Source organism: Chelonia mydas, chromosome 4 (genome assembly GCF_015237465.2).
Source record: "Chelonia mydas isolate rCheMyd1 chromosome 4, rCheMyd1.pri.v2, whole genome shotgun sequence".
NCBI classification, from domain to species: Eukaryota; Metazoa; Chordata; order Testudines; family Cheloniidae; genus Chelonia; species Chelonia mydas.
In genome coordinates, this window is record NC_057852.1 from 91,192,517 (window position 1) to 91,215,603 (window position 23,087).

The following is a 23,087-nucleotide window of genomic DNA, read 5'->3' on the forward strand; positions in this document are numbered from 1 at the left end:
CACACTTTAATTGAATTGTCTCATTAGCACTGACACGCCCCCTCCCCCACTTGGTAAGGCAACTCCCATCTTTTCATGTACTGTGTATATGTATCTTCCTACTGTATTTTTCCACTCCATGAATCTGATGAAGTGGGTTTTAGCCCACGAAAGCTTATGCCCAAATAAATCTGTTAGTCTCTAAGATGCCACAAGTACTCCTCGTTTTTATAAGAATTATTGTCCCCCATTTTATTGATAGGGAACTGAGGCAAGCTTTTGTGAAAGTTGGGAACAATATGCAGGTCTCGTGAGCCCCAGTCCAGTACCTTATTCACAAGAACATCAGTGGAGAAAGGTGAGGAATTTTATAAGACACTATTTTAAGAGATGGAGAAAATTTTGCATGAAATAGTTCAGTAATTTCAAAGTTTCACAAATTTAAAAACAGGCAAATTGTGAGAATTTTTTTCAAAACAAATATTTTGCCTAACACTTAGCTGTATATTAATTCAGTTCAATAAAAAGTTCAACCAAACTAGCAACTGTGGCTAGGAGGGGAAGGATTTAAGGCTCAGATACTTACTGCAGCTATATTTATTCACCGAGCACTTAAGTATGCTAGGCACCACACAGACACAAAAATAACCCCTACCCTAAAGAGCCCACAATTTAAATTTAAGCCAAGAGCAAGAAACTAAGAAGAAGATTATATATATATATATATATATTAGTTGTTCATGATGCTCCTGGTGTGTTGAAGAAAAGGGAAAATTCATTTGCTTGTCTTTTGGACAGGATTTTTTGATCAGATTCACAAACTTTAGTGTCTAAGACTATGTCTACATTTCACAACCCTTTTGGCAGAATATAGGTTACAGGTAGCTACACACCGCCGTGAAAAGTGCACTGCGTCCATGCTGTGGTGTGTAGCTACTTATTTCAGTGAAACGCTCTGGCAGAGGTTAGGAAGTAGGGAAAGGCTTCAGCAGCTCTTCCCACCCTTCCCCCTACCCTCCACCAGAACCTTTCCCTGCTGCTAGAGCCTTTTCCTGCTGCTGAGTCCCTGCAGCAGGGAAGGGCTCCAAACATGAGGAGCTATTGAAGCCTTTTCCTGATGCCTCCCCACTGCCAGCCTTTCCGGGGAAAGGCTCCAGCAGTGAGGAGGCAGTAGGACACTACACTACTAAAAATACTGTAGACAGGGACGCATGGCTGGGCGAATCGAGAGCTGCGTACAGTATGTACTCAAATACATACCCATACCCTTCAGGTACGTCTTCACTGCCTAAGTCATGCCTCAGTCTACACTGCTAATCACACCCATGCAAGGGGAGGGGCCTACCCAGGTACGTACACTACAGCTGCTGAAAGAAGCATGCAGTTTAGACACAATAAGTGTATGGTCTGCAGAGAAAAAGATTTACGTGCATACGGAAAAGTTCCTGTACAGCAGGCTAAACAAGCCTAAAGTCATACAAATCCTTCAGCACATGAAGAAGCAACTACTCAGCAGCAAGTGTGTTAATTTTCACCCCACTATTCTGCCATTTTATCTCCAAATAGTTCTATAGCACGTGGTAAGATGTTTTGCATTGTTATCTTGTTGAACCAATCATGCTTTTCTGTGAAGGCTGTAGCCACAGCTTGTGTTAGAACATGCATTGTTGAGTTTATTTACTGATTGTTTTGCTAGATAAACATAACCTTATGCTTGATAAGCTGTCATAAATGGGAGAGAGGATCTGGCTGTCTCTATCACACAGGAACGCTGTTTGATGAAAATATTGGCATACAGGACGAAAACTCACTAACATACATAAATTAGATTGGGGTTTTCAAACTTCATTGCACCGCAACCCCCTTCTGACAACAAAAATCACTACACGACTCCAGGGAGGGGGACTGAAGCCCGAGCCCCATCACCCTGGGCTGTGGGGCTGAAGCCCAAAGGCTTCATCCCCAAGTGGGGGACCTGTTACCTGAGCTCTGCCACCAGGGCTGAAGCCCTCGGGCTGTGGCTTCGTCCCCTGGCCCAGCAAGTCTAACACTAGCCCTGGTGACCCCATTGAAACAGGGTGATGACCCACTTTGGGGTCCCGACCCACAGGTTGAGAACCGATGAATTAGCTCATACTGGGTTCTTAGTGTATGGTAAATGCAAACACCAGAGAGAGGAACTTTGTCATGATTTACATGAATATAATGTAGTCTTGCACTTCTGGGATATTTGCAAAAACTACTGAAATTAATGATACCTACATAAGGACAGGATCGTGCAATTTATTAGTGGCTGGAAGTTAAAGCTAGTTAACTGTTGACTAAATTATACCCTTAGATATATGCATGCAGCTACCCTTGACTTCAGTAGAAATTATGCATGCGAACCTGAGAGTAAAATTTGGCCACATGCCTTGTACATTACTGATGGTAGAGCACCAAAGTTTAGCATATGGGCTAACCAAAACATATGGGTACAATGTACTTGTTTCTATTCTATTGTCTGAAAATCCTTTTTAGGGTCATAAATTATTCCTACCCTGTGATAAAATAGCCCCCCGTCATACATAACCACTAGCAAGAGGACTGCGCAACTATAGTTTTATATTTCTGATCTGCTACTAGACCTGTCCTTGTACAAATTTAGTACTCATCATTGTTAGTTTATGGACAGATGGACCTCTTTTCTGCAACTTTTGCAACAAGTAACTCACACTTTATTGGCAGCTCCTCTCCCCTTTCCGAACCCTCCAGTCCTAACAATGAGACAGCATCAGTGAATGGCTGCTAGCACACACTTACTTAAGGAGTAGAGTGATGGTGCCTTCTACCTGAATAGAATACTTAACATTACACTCCCTGGAAGAATGTGGCTATATGGTGGTTTGTCACACATGGCTCTTGCTTGAATCATGTGATTTGAAGGGGAATTGTGCCCATGTCCTTCAGATAAGCAAATGGAGGCTACAAGTCTTTCCACAAGAATAAATGCATAAATATGAATGTACACAGATTGTAAACTCTTTGATGCAGCAATTGTCTTCATTGTGTGTGTGCAAAGTACATGCACAAGAGGGCCTCTATGTGCTCCTGCAATTCAAATAATTAAATAATAAATGTGCAGTAACAATGTTGCATTAAAGTTTGATATTTAAGACATCAAGAAGAAATAATTACTTGCCTTTAATAGTCATTTTCCAAAAATACCTAACTGCAGCAGATTGCTATTTGGCCAGTGTGCCACAGACTGGATAGGGAACTCCCAGATCTCAGCTCTGCGCTAGTAGCTTCAGCCAGGGACACTGCATTCTGTCATCAGTTCCTTTCAAACTAAACGGTGGATACAAACTAAATAAATCTTTGTTTAACGAGATGCAACAAAAAGTGGGTATGGAACCTTCAGCTTGAAGGAGAGGTAGGTGGGCATATGGTGATCAGTGAACCAATTACAGGCATTGTTTCTCCAAAGAGAAATACTTTAAGAGCCTTGACTAGCCTGAAGCCTGAATTGCTCCACTATCTTTCTCTGTAAATATAAAAATCCAAACAATAGCAATATTGGAACATTCAAAATATCACTGGGAGTAGCAGGGGATACAACGTAAATACACCATAAACAGAAAACTTTTTTTAAAAGACAAGCATTTAAAATTGATTTTTAATTATAGAGAAGACCAAGGAACTCCTCAATAAACATAGAAAACAAAATAAAGGTATCCTAAAAATAAAATAAAATTGGTGAATGGGGGAGGGTAGACCTAGGGATCTCTCACCTCATAAGTAGGTTTTGTAGTAGGAGAAGCTAAGCATTAATTCTTGTTAGAGGTTTGATCTACACTAGAAAAGCTTTGCCAAAGCCTCCCTAGTTTAGAAGCAGCTTATGCTGGCAAAAAAAAGTGCATTTATCAGCAAATGCCCTTTTATGCCAGTATATCTGCATCTACAGTAGGGCTTTTGTAGGCACATCAATGTCACAGACACACACAAAAATCACACCCCTAACTGACATTTGCTATACTGGGAAAAGTTTCTAGGGTAGCCATATCCTCAAGGAGGTAGCCAACCAATAAAGTTCTTCATAAAGTTGTACAGAGAATTCCAAGTGACTGTCCTATAGATCTTCTGAATAGAAACTGATCAGAGTTGGCTGCAGGTTGACACCCTTTTCACTGAATATGCAGTGACATTACAATTCAGCATAGTAACAACAATGTAGCAGGTGGAATTCAGAATGCTAGTGTCATTAGAGTTTGTGGTTCAGAGGATAAATAATTTTTGAATGGATATTTTAAATTCTGTGCTGTTGCTGTCACAGAGGCAAAAAAAGTTTTCTTCTGCTTCAATATATCATCCAGAGGATCTTGCTCAACCGAACTAGATCATGTAATGCACATTCTGATATAGCAAAGCTGCTTTTGCCGTGAAGCATATTGTGAACATTTCTTACTCTGAACAGGTTTCTATCTTCCCAGTTAAAATAAGAATCAGCCTGATTTGGCAATTTCAGTTGAAGCACCCCCCATATCTGGTGGGGACAAATGCCATGTCCAACTTCTCTCTGGTTGAGTTTTGGCCAGTTTCATCTAACAAGGTGCTAGAAGTGGTAGGACAGCTTCAGGGAGGGATTTTCAATAGCGCTTAGGGTTGGCCTAAATGTGTTTTCATTGAAGTCAATGATAAAGTGAATGGTAAAATTTCCATTAACTTCACTGGGAGCAGAGTTAGGCCAATCCTAAGCACTGCTGAATATCCCTTTAGAGGCCACTGCCTGTAAGTCAGACACATGTCCCTCATGGGTAGTGGACATGAGCAAGGATATATAGTGTCTACTGCTAAGACATCATTAATGCTTCTGTTAAGGAAGGCAGGGTGCCATCTTTATTAAAAGCTGTTAGGCCCTGTTCAGGAAAACCTCCTGCTATCTATTGTTCAAGAAAACACCTAAGTTATTGCCCTGATTCTAACCTGCCCTGTAGGGACATTACTTAAAGTGACAGTGAGGCAGCATTTCTGGAAGCCTGGCATTTCTGACCTGAGTACAGAAAGGAGTCTATGTAAGTTTCTCTGTTTGAAGATCTCTGTGACGGGTTCGGTCACAGAGAACCCCTTGAGGCTGTCACCTGACATGCTGGAATTACCTCTGAGCCCATTTTCCCTGTCAGCTTGGGACTCCAGAACCCTGCCTTGCTGAGCCAGACACACTAGCCTGCTGCAACACAGACTCATGTCTGGTCCATGCCCCCAAAGCTGCAGACTTTAATCAAAAACTGCTCAGCAAGTCACCTATCTCCAGCACCCAGACACCCAGCTCCCAGTGGGATCCAAACCCCAAATAAATCTGTTTTGCTCTTTATAAAGCTTATACAGGGTAAACGCATAAATTGTCCGCCCTCTATAACACTGATAGAGAAATATGCACAACTGTTCACTCCCTCAGGTATTAATCACTTACTCTGGGTTAATAAAATCACTTTTGTTTATTAATTAAGTATAAAGAGTAGGATTTAAGTGGTTTTAAGTAATAACAGAACAAAGTAAGTTACCAAGCAAAATAAAACAAAACACGCAAGTCTAAGCCTAATACGTTAAGAAACTGAATACAGGTAAATCTCACCCTCAGAGATGTTCCAATAAGCTTCTTTCACAGACTAGACTCCTTCTTAGTCTGGCCCAATCCTTTCCCCTGGTATAGTTCTTGTTAGTCCCAGCTCAGATGGTAACTAGGGGATTTCTCATGACTGGCAACCCCCTTTGTTCTGTTCCACCCCTTTTTATATCTTTGGCACAAGGCGGGAATCCTTTGTCTCTCTGGGTCCCCACCCCTCTTTCTAAATGGAAAAGCACCAGGTTTAAGATGGATTCCAGTACCAGGGGACATGGTCACATGTACTGTGAGACCCAAAGCCTCCATTCTTTCTGGCCTGACTCACACAAACACAGGAAGTCTTACAAGTAAACAGAGCCATTTACAACCAATTGTTCTAGTTAATGGGAGCCATCAAGATCCTAAGCCACCATTAATGGCCCACACTTTGCATAATTACAATAGGACCTCAGAGTTAACTTCATATTTCTAGTTTTAGATACAAGAATGATACATGCATACAAATAGGATGAACACACTCAGTAGATTATAAGCTTTGTAATGATACCTTACAAGAGACCTTTTGCATAAAGCATATTCCAGTTTCATTATATTCACATTCCAAGCATATTTTCATAAAGCATATGGAGTGCAACGTCACAATCTCCTCTTCTCAAAAGGACAAAGGTTCAAATGTTCATGTTAATTATTATAAATAAGACAGAGCTTTGATACCAATGACAAGACTTGGTTGACTTTACTGCAGGAATGGACAAGTCAGCACCTGGGTAGGAATGGAATTACTTTCCACAATGGTTCCAGAGGGTGGGATTGAGCAACTGTTCATTCAGCCCAAGGGTTTTCTCATGTAGGGATCTAATGAGCTGTATGAGCTCTGGGGTAACATTTTCAAAAGTTACTTAGGCATGTAGGAGAGCCTAAGTCCCAGTGACTTCCAGTGAGACTTAGGGTGTCTCTACACTGCAGATGGAGGTGCAATTTCTAGCTCAGGTAGACATACCCATCTAGCTCTGATATAGCTAGCGCACTAGAAATAGAGTATAGCTGCCTCAAGTACAATCCTGTTTGAAACCTCAGGTTCGTGCTCGAGCCACTAACTTGTCCTGCCACTCATGCCAGGGCTGCTATACTTCTAGTTTTGGCATGCTAGGATCAGAGCTAGCGCAGGTATGTCTATCTGAGCTAGAAATTACACCTCCGCTCCAGTGTAGTCTTTCCCTTAGGCTTTTAAGTCACTTTTGAGAATTGGACTTGGTGTTTTGAAAAGTTTTACCCCTGAGCTAAATCCCTTCTGTGCCCCAAGCAGGGAAGCACATCTTAACTTAAACATCCCTTTGAAGCCACTTAGTGCATATGCTTTGAAGCCAGAGATACTCCTATAACCTATTCACACTCACACAAATTTAAGACTGATATCACAACAGTTTGTTTTGGGTTTTTTTGGAGCTCAGGTGGTCCACAACTAGTTATGTTTTACTAGGCAAATTAAACATTATAAATTGCGTGAAGCTACAGCAGGCAGCAGACGGGAAATATGCACATTTCTGACAACACTAAGGAATGTTACTAGTTTAATGAACTCGCACATTGGAAAGAACATTTCAGATGTTACTGATTTACCAAAACATTTCAGATGTTATTGAGTTACTAAAAGATGGTATTGATAATCTGTACCCTTTTAAAAATAAGACAATAATGCTGAATAGAATATGCATTATAAACCAAAAACTATAGCAACCATTTGTAATATCCAGTAATTAAAACAGTTTGTTTTAATTACTGGATATTACAAATGGTTGCTATAGTTGTTAAGAAAACAGAAAACCATTATCATCAGACAAAATTGGTGAAACGTTGGGAAAGCACTTTGGGCTTTATGTGTATGTTAGACAATTTTTTTTGTATTTTCAGGACTTTGGAAGCTGCAATCTTTACAAAGTCTGCATCTGTCATCCAATGAGATATCACAGATTGATCAGAGTGATTTTCAAGACTGTTCCCAGCTAAGGAACATCTACTTACAGACCAACAAGATAACCAAAATTCATCCTGGTGCCTTCAAGGATCTCAAAAACTTGCAGGTTGTAAATGTGGCATTATAATTTTCCAAATGAAAATGGTGTGCATAGAATATTTAATGACATTAAGTGTCATAATTCTTAAGCAATAAGATATTAATTCACAATCATCAGTCTACAAGTGTAAAACTTAATCTAAAGAAAATGGGGTATATCTGAAAAAATCCTCAAACAGTCTTATGACAACAGCTTTAACCCATAGCTATCTGGGGGAAGTCATAAAATATGCAGACTATTTTTTCTTGTAATCCTTCATAAATGTTCCAGTTATCAAGGGCAAACCTTTCATCTTCTCTTTTGGGCTAACTCCACTCTTTATATATTTCCTAATCCTAACCATTATTAGGACATGTGTTTACACACCAATTTCAAGGTGACAGAATATCAATAACTGCATAATTTAAGGTTTCAGAGTAACAGCCGTGTTAGTCTGTATTCGTAAAAAGAAAAGGAGTACTCGTGGCACCTTAGAGACTAACCAGTTTATTTGAGCATGAGCTTTCGTGAGCTACAGCTCACTTCATCGGATGCATAGCATATCGTGATATGCTATGCATCCGATGAAGTGAGCTGTAGCTCACGAAAGCTCATGCTCAAATAAACTGGTTAGTCTCTAAGGTGCCACGAGTACTCCTTTTCTTTTTGCATAATTTAAGTGAGTGTGCGTGTTACACAGCTCCTTTTAAATTAAGTGGAAACCAAGTATCAGAACAGAGACCTTTATGGGTTCACTTGCAATTTGGACCAAATTTAACAGGAGGCAAAGTGCTTTGGGCATTGCTTAGGCTACATGAACCATGGCAATGGCCTGTACACACACACACACACACACACACACACACACACACACACACACAAAGATTAAAAGCACAAGCAATGTGCATGGGCCTACTATTGACCAGAATATGGATGTATTTTATATGGATGTATTCTAACACTGCTTTTACAGCATATGTATACGCGAACCCATCTAAGTGGCCAACCCATGTATTTCCAGAATTAAGCCCTCAGTTCAGTGCATATGTCTCAGGATTTTTCTCCTGTCAGTGTCTGCTTCATGAACAGTAGTCTTACCTTTCTAATGCGATGGATGTGCCCTCTCCCGCACCACAGCAGCCCCTGAGCTGGGGCTGGGAAGGAGGGGGATCTCTCCCTGACCGCAGCAGCCCCTGAGCTGGGGCTGGGAAGGAGGGGGGTCTCGCCACAGCAGCTGCAACCCTGGAGTTGGGGAAAGTCACCTCTTTCTCTGGCTGCTGCAGCCCTGCACACCCCATATTCCCCCCACCCCCTCTTCTCACCCCATTGCCCACTCCCACCTACCCCCTATTCCCCGACAGGCCACCACCTTGCCTCACATGTGCGTCTTCTCCAGGGTCCAGGCACCTAATTAGTGGACCCACGCCTGCGTGTCTCCACTAATTAGGTGGGTGGCCCTTCATTCTCTTGTGTGTGGCTGCCCAGGCATGCACCTTAGAGGGAACTATCTGGTGACCAACTGAATGGAGCTCGCAGACCACTGGTGGTCCAAGGACCACAGTTTGAGAACCTCTGCTCTATACAGCTCTTTATAAATTAATTTTGAGTAACTTATTTTCAAATAGGTTGTGAATCTCAGCAACAATGCTATGACAACCCTTCTACCAGCGATATTCATTGACTTGAACATACTTCAATCTGAAGTGGATTTATCAAACAATCCCTGGATATGTGACTGCAGGCTCATTGCTTTCAAACATTTTATTAGTTTTCTTTCTGAAACCTTGAGGAAAAAGTGGAGTATCTTCTGCAGTGAACTGGCCAGCAACTCAGAACAATCTCTGTTGTCTCTCAAAAGGTTTCATTTAAACTGTGAAATGTCTAAAGACAACAATGTTTCATTTAAGAAAATTGCTGTCCCAATAGGAGAAACAGCTGTGCTAGACTGTGGCTTGGATAAAATCTGGGGTATGTGTAACAATTACTATATCGATCCAACATTTTAAGTTCCTGTAAAATACATGTAGGATGATAATCAAGCTTAATTCACAATAAAGGGAACAATTCTTCAGATAAAATCTTCATTAAGAATAGTTGTACAATAAATAGATTTCAGATACATTAAAATGTTAGAATGTGTGATTTTAAAAGTTTTTGGGAACTTGACTTTCAAACATTTGAATAGTTATTTTAAAATATTGATGTCATACTCCACCTCTTCATCCAACAAATTTATGGTGCAGACTCAGTCGTATCAGGAAGTTAAGAACAGGTGGTGTATTATAAATCAGTACATATTCTGGAGGATGGTGGTGGCAGAATAAGCTTTGCTATCCTTACCAGAGTGATGACTATGGGACAGTGTTTCTGGACTGTTTGTAGAGAAATGAGAGGTAACACCGCAGTATTTTTTCTTCTCACTGGGTAAAGTGAAAGAAGGTTTTTATTTGGGTCTGTAATGTCTGTGAAGGGGAAAGGGAAGTTTTTATTTATTTTATAAGTGTGGCTACCCAAGGCTTTAACACATAATTCACTTTGTAAAGAAATTCTTCTTGACCCATTAATCAACACTAACCCCTCTCAATATTAACTACATCCATAAGGGCTAAGACTTTTCCCATTTAGCAATCTCTCTAAAATAGGGCCCGATACACAAACAAGTTTTGCAATGGTCCTGAAGGTTCAACAAAGATGAGCTCTAACAGACTAATGGGAAAGTAAATTGAAGGCTTTTGGACCCTCCTTTTGAAATACGGATAGGAACTGTCAGGTATGCCAGCCAATATCTACTTTCAGGGTTGGATACAAAGAGAAAGGCCATCTCTAAAATGTGCAGGACCCAAACCATAAAGGGTATATAGATCAAAATCAATACACTGGCTTGCACCCAAAGATAAAAGTGGTAGCTCACACAGGTTCTGGAACAGATGCATAAGTAGGTCCCCAGAAAGGTATGCTAGTAATTAACAAGCAGCCACATTCTGCACCAGTTGAAGTTTCAAGTGGTTGTCAGGAAGATACTGCCATAGTTCAATAGTAAAGTATTTCCAATATGAACCAAAAGCATATTGATGTAACTCCAGTAATTTCCCTCTCTACTTTTATAGTATTTACAGTATGGAAGTTTGAAAGACTATGGTCCAAATTGGAAGTGTGGATGAGGAGGTATGGTGGTTTAACAGTAAGGTGGCAGGGTATTAGGGTACTGTTGGCGGATAAGTAGAAAATGGGTGTTATTTATTATTTAAGAATTAATGACATCTAAAATTGTTAAAGATATATCAGACATAGTGTCTGTATAGAAATGGCTACCACACTGAAGACTATTTAGCCTTAAGACAGAACAGATTTACATTTTTAAATATGTATTTCATTGTCTTTTTTCATTTCAGGGAATGAAGAAATCTATTGGTGGACACCCAGTGGCAGAATTTCCAAGGATAACTGGCTTCCTCATATTAGACAGGATGAAATGAAAAACTTAATAATTTACAATATTGGGAAAACTGCAGAAGGGCTATATGCATGTATTTGTAACAGAATGAAGACAAAATATCTCATCTATGACATATATGTGAAGCAAAAATATTCACCGTTCTTGGTTAGAAATGCCAGAGACACCAATACTGTTATTAGACAAGGAAGAACAGAAGGAGACTTCAAGTTGGCAGTCTGTCTCTCAGTGCTCATTACGTTCGTTTGTGCTTTTTGTCTTGGTGCTTTCACTAGACCTTACATTGGCAGAATCTGGAGACAAATATGCAGAAAGAAAAGCTCAGCTTCAGAAAATACATTTTCTAATCAAGGATTTTCAGCTGAAACCCTGACAAGAGAGAACACTACAAACACACAAACAAGCGTACAGCAAAATTTGTCTTTTTGTAGTGGAAACTCTTCAAGAAATGTAGGCTGTTACGTTGTGGAAGCTACTAGCTTGCATAAAGTTGCCCTTCATAACAAAGTACTTGCACTAAATACAGAAGAAGCAAACCAAGATCAAAGCAGCAGCTATATCAAAGTAAAGAAAGAAAAGATGTCTCAGAATAGCCAAGCAACTAATTCTGCTGGTGAAGCAGATATAGACATTGATAATAATGAAAATTTTTCTGCAATGTCAGATCACCAGTGTAGCAATCAAGCCTTTCAAAGAGAATCATCAAATAATGACACTTCATCACGTGATGATTCAAAATACCTTTTTAATGAAGATTCAGGAAAAAGCAGGTTCTCTCCTACAGTGAATAGATTTAACATGGACTCTTACTCACTCCACATTGAATCTTCAGATTTAGATTCACCATTTGCAAGGGAAACTAACTTTCCATTTTCTGAAGCACAAATACAAACAAATGCACAGAGTTCTGAATACAATGATGTAAACAACAGATCTAATCTGTCGCAGTCTGAAATTGCAGAGTCTCTGCAGGAGAACACGAGACAAATGACTTCCCACACTCAGTCACTGAATACTCAACAATTTATGCTCAAAAGGCATAACTGTGATAAAGAGCTTGATTTAAATGACAACATAGATATGCTCAGTAACAGTGAGAATTTTATTTTACCTCCTAGCTGTGAAAGTGATATAAATATTGAGAATTCAAACACCAACCAAACACAGAAAAATTCTGCTAGTATTCAAGAGTATGATTGTAAAGAAGAAAATACTAGAAATAAAGACAATCTAGTGGACAGGTTTAATGACAGCAGTTCCACAGATGAAGGGTCTGCATTCACACTGAGTGATTCTAGTTCTTTAACAGAAAGTGAACTGGGGCGCTCTAATGCTGGTGATGATCATCTGACCAACCTGTCAGTAACAGAGCAGGTGATTAGCTTAAACAATGGTACTGGCAAATTCACCACATTGCTACAGAGTCCTATAATTTCTACTGGATTTCAAGATATTATGGAAAAACATGAAAATAAGAATGAAACATATTCTGAAACAGCTATTATTTCTGGATCAGGTACTGGCATGTCTGAAACATATTCATCTGTTCTTCATATAGATTCATCTCACAGTGATATATCGGACACATCTCATATTGATAAGGTTGATGATCATGTAACTCTGTCAGATTCAAATATAAATAATCCTCCATGTTGTGAAGTTCCTGGTATATCTGAGTATGTTACCAGCCCAAATTCACCAGCCCAGAATATAATTTCTAATCCTGTCTGCAAACAAAATATAAATTTGAATTACGTAACATTACCACCATTAAAGTATTCTCCCAGAGCTCTTCCAGATAAAGAGAACATTATTTCTAAAAACACTTATTTGCAGCTTTGTGAATTTTCTACTCTAACTCAGCATTTTGACAGATCCACCCCCACTGATCAAAAAGAAAATGTTACTGAGATCAATACAGAAGAAAATCATATTGCTCAGAGTTCTCCCCTGAAGAATAATGGGGAAGATGGCATTACAGCAAATATTAACACTCCTCATATGAATAATAATTTTATATTCACGTCTATTGATTTTGGTTGGAACTGTGTTGCTAATAAAGCATCACTTCTGCATTCCAATATAACCACTGATGAACCATTTCTTCAATCTCATTCGGAAAGCACAGATGAAAAATCAGTTGCAAACGTTACTGAGAGACAGGGCTCATCAGTGCAAGAGCAACAGCATATGAACATGTCTGGGACTTGTGCACAAAGAATGCACAGGGGTTTTAATGAAAGGGAATGTGATAAATACACAGAACAAGAAGTTTTGTCTGGAATAGATAAAGGCAATTCTAGCTTGTGTACAGCAGAAATACAGTTTCACAATATTATGACAGATTCAAGCTGCGTTACCTCTTCTGAGACAATGCAATCAGTTTTCAATGAAGAAAAATACCTACAACCTGATCATGAGAGTGAAGAGAATGTACGTTTCTCAACATATTCCCAGAGCTTTTTTAATGAAAATGTGCAACACAGTTTATATAAGGTGTCACAGAATGCTCAAGGAAATACAATCGCCAACAGAACCAATTCCAGTGAGACTAAGAATGAAATTTCATTGGCAGAATTAGAAAACAGTTCTAAGGCAGATGCAATCTTCCAAAATTCAAGCGAAAAACCTGATAAAAAAAATGAAGCCACAAGAGGGCGGCTTTTAACAGAGGGCAGCTTTTTTGTTAAGAAGAAAAAAGCCTTTGATGGTTTTGCAAGTGTTCTACAAAGCAGAACAATGGATGCCACAAAATAAGATGTAGGATATTAAATGACTGTACTAAGACACTCCGCAACATTTATTAAGGGTACACAATCTTACACAGTACCCAAGTAAATGTCAAAAAGTGCTTAGTTTAAAATGGAGTATGGTTCCTGAATTATATATATACTGATAAATATTGAATATTAAACTTAAAACAACCCCATCCATTGTGCCCAGTTTTCTCAGCATAATTATCTGCCCTGAATTATTTCAGAAACCCATGCTGTAAAACTATTTTAAAAATGAAGGGGGATGACAGTAGTATGACCCTAAGAGTCTGCTATATTGTAACTCATATCAGGACTGACACACTCACTATCCCCAACACACTCTTGTCATAATATGTATCTAAAAGGTATCATGTAAGGTAACATATGTAAACAGGTAAATTGGCCCCCAAAATCAGTATCTGATACATGCACGAATTGTGTACAAAGAGTTATGTGTGTGCTGGAAGTATGTTCTTTAAAATGTGTTTGGGAGGCAGTGCATACATTGAGCCTGCCCTAGCAAAGGAATATGTATTCCCCTGTCTGACTGGCTTGATTACAAGCAGAGGAAAATGAAAGTACATTTACATATAAGGTAAACAAAGCAACCAATCTAACAAGCAGCAGCTTAGTAAGCACACAGAGGGACAGAGTCCCCACCCCCATGAAGTCTTCCCGGCTCTTACGGCAGAGAAAATGGACTTTGGAAAACATAGGGGGACCAAAAAGACATGTTAATTATCCATCACCTAGGGGACATAGGTTACAGCACCCTCTGAGTCTGTGAATGTTGGGTCCCCTGGCCAGGAGGGCTAGAGATGCTGGTAGCTGGATATAAGCGAGAAAGCCTCTCAGGCAAAGATTAGAAGGTGCTAAAATTAAATTTTACAGTCATCAAATTTTGTTTTGTTTGTAACCAAACCTGTCTCTTTTTCATTTGCCTTGTATCATTTAAATCTCTGTTCTTTATTAATAAACTTATTCTGTTTTATTACAAAGCCATCTCAGTGCTGTGTATTAAAGTGAAGTGTGTCTTCAGCTAACCAAAGAGGGTGGTGTGTATATTGTCTCTTTGGAGGCAGCAAACTTAATTTTTGTGAATGTCTAGTGAGAGGGACTGGACACTACGGAGAGACATCTTGAGTGGAACTTGAGAGCTGAGATTCACTGCTTGTTACTTGCAAAGGAAGACTTAGACTGGCAGAGGCTTGAGGAGTTTGCTGGTGAAGTAGATAGATGAACGTGGCAGGGAGCTGACACACAGTCTAATCTCAGCACAACTGATTCTTGCTGAAGCTGAGAGGTAACACAGTGGCTTACAGTTCTGTGGGTCCTGAGCAGAACATCACAAGCAGCCATACTTCACTTTTGATTTGCCAGTATTCCGCTATGTCCATTCAAAATCACATATCTCCAAAGAGCCAAGTGTTTTGGCAAAAATAGTGTGTTTTTAGAAAAATTCTTATTCAAAACAAGTAGAACTAGAGTTAGCTTTAGTAAGCAAAATGGTTTTAGTGGAATAATATACTATACCTTCTCAAACATGTAAGCCACTCAGCAGCTGCGACTATGCAATGAAGTTCAAAATTAGATTAATTTTCTCTTTGCTTCATTTTTAATAGGTCTATTTTCCTGTTTAGTATTTAGTATTGGTGCATAGACACTAAGGCACCTTAAAAGATATTTCCCCCTGGAAATTGTCTCCTTGTAAAATATCCTTTATTCCCCTTTGCCTGACAAATGAACATTGTCAACTTGATTTTTTAAGCTGTTTTAAAGCATGTTTCTAATAGAGGACCAATTCAATAGCAATTACAGAATTTTAAAGACACATTTAATATAGTATATTTCAATATAAATCTGCAAACCCCAATACGTTCTGTGAATGCCATTTTGATTGTAAAACCCTTTTGTGACTTTTGGCACTCCCGCCTCTAACTTGAGCTGGAACATCCAAGAGGTGTCAGGAGAGATCCTTGCACGTAGCAGATGGCTAACAACACAGAGCAATCAAGAGTCATCAGTGTGGATGGTCTTCCACTAGAATAATGAGCTGGGTGCAGTTCAGGGAAACCAGTTTTGCCAGTCTGGATTTCATGTTGGCTGGAACTAAGCAACACATCACTTGATGAGAGCCATGAAGCCACTTAGGGAGAGGGGCAGGGTGAGGTGTCATCTGACAAAAGGGACTGGAACTTTATAGAAGGACAAGTTCTGCTCTGAGCTGGCTCTCTGTCACCAGCCTGGCATCAGCAGACCCAAAGCAGAAAATAGGACTGGCCAGGAGGTGAACGAGGCAGAAGGAGTCTCTGGATTCCCTGGAAGAACACTCATTAAACTTCAGAAGAGTGAAGAAAGTGAGGCATAGTTTAAGGCCACCAGGGATCATTAGATCACCTAGTCTGACCTGTATATCATAGGCCACTACATTTAATCCAGTTACCCCTATCCATTAACTTGTGTTTGATTAAAGCATAACATTGGTTTGGCTGAAGCATGTTTCAGAAAGTCTAAATTTGAAGACATCAAGAGACAGAGTAGAATCCACCACGTTCATTGGTAGTTTGTTCCAATGGTTAATTACCCTCATTGTTAAAAAATTGTGCTTGATTTTTAAATATGAATTTGTCTAGCATCAACTTCCAGACACTGTTCCTTATTACACATTTCTCTGCTATATTACAGGGCTCTTTAGGATTCTGTATTTTCTCCCCATGAAGATATTTATATACTAATCGAGTCACCTCTCACATTTTCTTACTGATAAACTAAGCAGATTGAGCTGTTTATGTCTCTCACTCAAAAGCATTTTCTACAGCCCTCAAATCATTTTTGTAGCTCATATTTTCTGCACCCTAATTTTTCAACCTCCTTTTAAAAATGTGGACGCCAGAACTGTATGCAGTATTACAGTATCAGTTTCACCAATGCTGCATACAGAAGTAAAAATCACATCCTTTACTCCTACACAGTACTCCCATTTATGCATACAGGGATCACATTAACCCTATTTGCCAGAGCATCGTACTGAGCTCATGTTCAGTTGCTTGTCCACTATGCCTCTTAAATCCCTTTTAGAGAAAATGTTGATGAAACCAAGTATCAACCTCTGAGGTACCCCATTGGAAATTCCCCCGTTCAATCATGATTCCCCATTAACTAACTACTTTGAATTCTGTCAGTTAGCCTGTCCCTAATCCATTTAAATGTATGCTCTGTTGCATAACGCTAATTTTTTAAATCGGGATGTTGTGAAGTATTAAGCCAAACTCCTTACAAAAGTCTAAATATATCTATGCAGTTACCTTTATCAACCAATCTTATAAACTCCTCAAAGAATGAAATCAGGATTGTTTGACAAGACCTATTTTCTATAAAACCACGTGGACAGGCATTAATTATATTCCTATTCTTTATCAAGTGAACCCCATATCAGTTTTTACATTATTTTGCCTGAGATTGATTTCAGGCTAACTGGCTGATAGTTACCTGGATCATGGTCATGTCCCCATAGATTTTTTGCTTCCCCTCAAAAAAATGACTTTCTGACGGGGAAGCAAAGGGAACCACAAGAGCAGTCACGCACCCCTCCCAAGCAGCACAGGCATGTCGTTTTGGGCACCTGGAGCAGTCAGCAGAGAGGTAAATCAGCGTTGGGGGGAGAGCAGGGCTGGGGACAGCCCAGCCAGTGGCTCCTACTCTGCGCCGGGATCAGCTGCTAATCGTGGCTGAGCTGGGGGCAGGCAGGAATTCCTCTTCACCTGCAAGGAGTAACCCAGGGCCAGATCAGACCCACCCCCAGAAACTTCCCCTGGCTGCAGGAAGCACCACACACACACACACACCTCTCGCTTCTTGCCCCCATCACTCCTCAGCTGAAGGGGAGAGATTACTTTACGGGGAGCTGCTCCCCCATCCACCCAACTCCTGTGCATATGGATCCCCCATACCTAGACCTCCCTCCAAGCCCTGCACACCGCCAAGTCTCACCCCCTGCATCCAGATCCCCATTCCGACCATCCCCTGCTGCTCCCTCCACACTCAAATCTCCATCCGATGAGACCCACCCCCCTACACCTGGACCACTCAAATGAGCTCCCTGCACCCAGACCCCCACCCCACTGAGCACCATTCAGCTGCACCTAGACCCCCAACCCCAACTCCCCCAGCACTCAGCCCCCCCTCCTTGGCCCCCATATCTAGCCCACTCCGCTGAGCCCCAACTACTTTCACCTGAACCCCCCCTACAGAGTCCTATTGCCCCTGCACCAAGAACCCCCCAATAAGCCCCTTTGCATCCAGATCCCTCCGCTACTGGTCCCTGCACTGAGCTGCCTGCACCCAGATTTCTCCATACAGAACCCTCTCACCCCACACCTGGATCTTTCCCACACTGAGCCCCTCCACACTTGGATTCTCCTGGGCTGAACCTTCCTACCCACACCTGGTGCACCTGGCATGGACGGGCAGGGCCCCGGGCTGTTTCTAGGGCAGGCCCGGTCCTTGCACTGTGTCAGGATTGGGTGCAGCCTCACCGCTGAGTCCATGCCCTAGGAAGAGAGGGAGGGCTGCAGGGTGATCTCTCACGTTCATGCCGCCAGTGGCCTGTGCTCCCCACTGCCATGCTGGAGCCTCCACACTTATTTATTGACAAATACAATTTGCAGAAATTTAAAATATTGTACACAGAATTTTTTACTTTTTGGCACAGAATTCCCTCAGGAGTATGACAGAGTCTGTATACAGGGAGTGCCTAAAACCAGACAGGGAGAGAATGTATAAACACTGCTCAGACTCCGTAAACTTAAAAGCCCATGGGATCCAAAGGTTTAGGTCTAGTACAGCAGCGTGTTGAGGATTCTCAAGAGGGAGCTCAGCTAGGGCTGCAACTGTGATAGATTGGATCACAGAAACCCCCTGGGAGCTGCCAACTGATGTGCCAAGACTACTTCTGCCCCTGCTTTCCTGCCCTGTCAGCTTAGGACTTCAGTGCCCTGCCTGGTTTGAGCCAGACGCACTAGCCTGCTGCAAACCCAGACCCAGGTCTGAACCATGTCCCCTAACAGCTGTAGGCTTAACTGAAAGCAGCTTACAGAAGTGTTCCTGTCTTTAACACTCAGATGCCCAACTCCCAATGGGGTCCAAACCCTACATAAATCTGTTTTACCCTGTATAAATCTTATACAAGGTAAACTCATAAATTGTTCACCCTCTATAACACTGACAGAGAGACCTGCACAGCTGTTTGCTTCCCCCTCTCACCTCCCCCAGTTTTTAATGCATACTCTGAGTTAATTAATAAGTAAAAAGTGATTTTATTAAATACAGAAAGTAGGATTTAAGTGGTTCCAAGTAGTAACAGAAAGAACAAAGTGAATTACCAAGCAAAATAAAACACACAAGTCTAAGTCTAGTGCAGTAATAAAAACTGAATACAGATAAAATCTCACCCTTAGAGATGTTTCAATAAGTTTATTTCACAGACCAGACACCTTTCTAGTCTGGGCACAATCCTTTCCCCTGGTACAGATCTTGTTCCAGCTCAGGTGGTAGCTAGGGGATTTCTCATGATGGCTCCTTCTTGTTCTGTTCCACCCACTTACATATCTTTTGCATAAGGCAGGAATCCTTTGTCCCTCTGGGTTCCCACCCGTCCTTCTCAATGGAAAAACACCAGGTTAAAGATGGATTCCAGTTCAGGTAACATGATGACATGTCACTGTAAGACCCCAAGCCTTCATTCCTCCCAGCCTGACTCACAGGAAGGCCTGCCTGCAAACAGAGCCATCCACAGTCAATTGTCCTAGTTGATGGGAGCCATCAAGATTCCAAACCACCACTAATGGCCCACACTTTGCATAATTACAGTAGGCCTTCAGAGTTATATTTCATATTTCTAGTTTCAGATACAAGACTGATACATTTATACAAATAGGATGACCACACTCAGTAGATTATAAGCTTTGTAATGATACCTTGCAAGAGATCTTTAGCATGAAGCATATTTTAATTACATTATATTCACACTCATCAGCATACTTTCATAAAATCATATAGAGTGCAACGTCACAGCAACCATAGGTTTTTCTGCTTCCTGGTTAATGCTTAGGGTGGTAGGTTTTGGGTGGATTTGGGGAGGGGGGACGTGGGTGTGCAGGCTTGAAAGCAACAGCTCAGGCATATTCAGGCCCATCCCTCCCTCCCTCGGTACTTACTTTTTCATTTACAGCTTTGCTGCTGCTGCTACTAGTTAACACACTATTTATTGCAGGGCCTGGGGAAGAGCACAAGAGTGAGGTCCGGTCACAGCACTGCATGAAAGTTATATTATTCTAGTTCATGAAAGAAGTGCAACAAACCAACAGAAAAACAGTGGAAGTGGCTATGCTGTCAAATGAACAAAGGAAAAACTGGGGAAGGTATTTTTTCCCTTTTAATCTTTTCTAGATATAGCAATTTTAAATTTTACTGGTAACAACAGTAGATAAAAATAAGTTCAAACAAATTTAGATGACTTTTTTCAGCTCTTATCTTTTCCATGGTATCTTTGACTGTTTTATAAAGGGTACTTTCCTACCTTACAGGTTGCTATTAGGATTAATGAATGGTTGGTAAAGCACTTATTATGTTTCATTCAAGAATCTCAAAGTTTAAAGCATTGTTTGGTTGCTGTCCTCCTTTTTAATACAGAGATCTTTATTTTTATTTATTTATACATAAAATCTGTTTTGTTTTTTGTTAACTAAGCTTGTACAATAAAAACATAGCCCTTGTAAAAATAGTGATTAAGAAAAGGGCATGCTTGGAAATATGCACTTACCCATATAGAAATCAGCAGGTTCAGATGACATTCATCCTATAGTATTAAAAAAATAGCTACTGATCTTACTAAACCACTCTTTGAAGTGTCACTGAGAACTCTGGAAGATTGAAAGAAAACTATACATGGTATTCATTTTAGAAGCATTCATCATGGAATGAAGGAACATGAAACTCACTTACTTGGGACCCACATACCCCTAAAAGAAGAGGACAGCAGATCAGTCCTCAGACCTAGGTATCATTCCAGCAGATGTGATTACAGATGTGAGACAATTTGTGTAAAACAGAGATTCAATCAATAGCATATTGATAGCTCGGTGCACAGTGATTCCTTCCAAGTACAAAGGCAACAGATCTCATGAGACATCTAGATAAACTTTAGTGAGTACCAAAGAGGACCTAATGTCATTCCACATTGGTGTCATTCATGTAGGGAGGTGTATGAGAGAAGGCCTTGAAATTAAATGTAAATGGGGGGAGGGGAAAGAGAAGGTTCAGGACCTCTGTGGGTAGCTTTCTCCAAAATGCTTCCAGTTGCACAAGCTGGGACAGCTATCTAGGGAGAACATCAAATTCTCAATGCTTCCTTAGCTGCTCTAACCATATTAACATGAGGCTCCCTTAGAGTCCTTTCACTGACATTCCCTTGCCTTCCATATCAGGTTCAAGCTACTTTCCCCCTCTTCAAGGTCCTGAGCTCTGTCCTTTCCTATAGCTCTTACTCCTCCCCCCACCATTTCATTTAGCCTAACCCTCTCAATGTTTATTCCATCTATTTCCTTCCACTCATTTTCTTCTATACTCCCCTTCTGCTCAGAACAGAATCCCTTTGTGAACTGAAAATCTTCTTCTTACATTAAACCTGCCAAATCAGAATTCAAGCCTTGCTTGCCCAGTAAAGCTTGATCTACATTGAAGATTGTATTGGTATAACTTTCAGTTAGAGACGATTTACCAGAAATTATACCAGTAAGCCCCCGCCTGGCTACAGTTATACTGGTATAGCTTATTCCTGTCCCTGTACAGTAACAGGCTATACCAGAATAAGGCACCTTTATATCCATATAACTGCATCCACAGTAAGGGAGCTATACCGCTTTAACTGTCAACTATACTAGCATAATTAATGCTGTACATTTATATTTAGCAAGCTGTAAGTCACTGCATACACTGTTGATACTGGATAAATAGATTGTCCACAAAGAGGCTCCATTAAGAGCAGCATGAGCATTAACTGTCTGAACTCTTGATTGAAGACAGAAGTCTTATCCACTGGGGGCATAGAGGAGATCTCACTTTATTAGATGCATCTGCAGTTCTATTTTAGACTATTATTCCAGACTTACCCTTTTCCAGTGATGCAGCCGGACAAGGATTCTCTGCGCTCAGGTAAGAGGGTGGAAGGGACAAGGTGTCATTGCTTTCCCTGTCATGCATTTGTTCATTATGAACAGTACTGGAGTTTTGAATTTGAGGGTAGGTTTGCTCCAGAATACAAACAGCCACCAGTACTCATACACCATAACCTGGCCACATTCTGAACACTCACCTATTTGCCCTAGGTTTTTGATAACTGCCAGCTAGGTTTCCCTGATAATTTGATTTACGTACAAGGTCTCTCTGATCAATCTCTTTAAAGTCATGGAGCTTGACAAGCAATATGGTGTATCATTGTAGTCACTTACATATGAAAGGGTTTTTTGCCTTAAATTAAGCTACACACAGTGAATCCAGATATTATGAAGACAGTATCCACAGCATCATAGAAATGTAGGACTGGAAGGGACTTTGATAGGTCACCTACTTCCATCCTATGCACGGAAGAAGGACAAAGTATTATCTAGACTATCCCTGACAGGAGTTTGTCTATGTTTGTAAAATAAATGCTTGTAATAAATAATTGCTCCCCCAAGCCTATTTGGGAAGTAGCATGAAGATACTGTTGCTACAGAGGACCAAGGCTTAAGTTAGAGAGTAAATATAAGCAGTAGCCTACATTCTTAAACTGTAGAAAACAAGCACACCCTTGGTTATTAGTTCAACTATATCCGAGGCATTGCTTCTCTGGAACAAGTTTCATCACTTTTAAAATAAGTTTGAAAAGTGGTGAGACTTGGGAACCATACCTTAAAAAGCTGCTAAAGATCCAGTCAAGGAAGAATAGAGCTCTCAAATCTGCCTCAACCTTAGTGATTATTTTTCTCTGCATTTTTTTGGTCACTAACTCAAAAACAGATTTGCAACTGCACTTCAATAGTAAAAGCAGATTTTTTTTAAAATGTACTGTAGGCTTACAACAAGCAGACACTCTGTTTAAAAGTGGTTCCTTCCAAAGAAAGACAAATGTATGTACTTGACTTTTCACACAGTGTCTAAAATAAAGTATCACTTACATTTAATACTCCTGGGGGAATCGT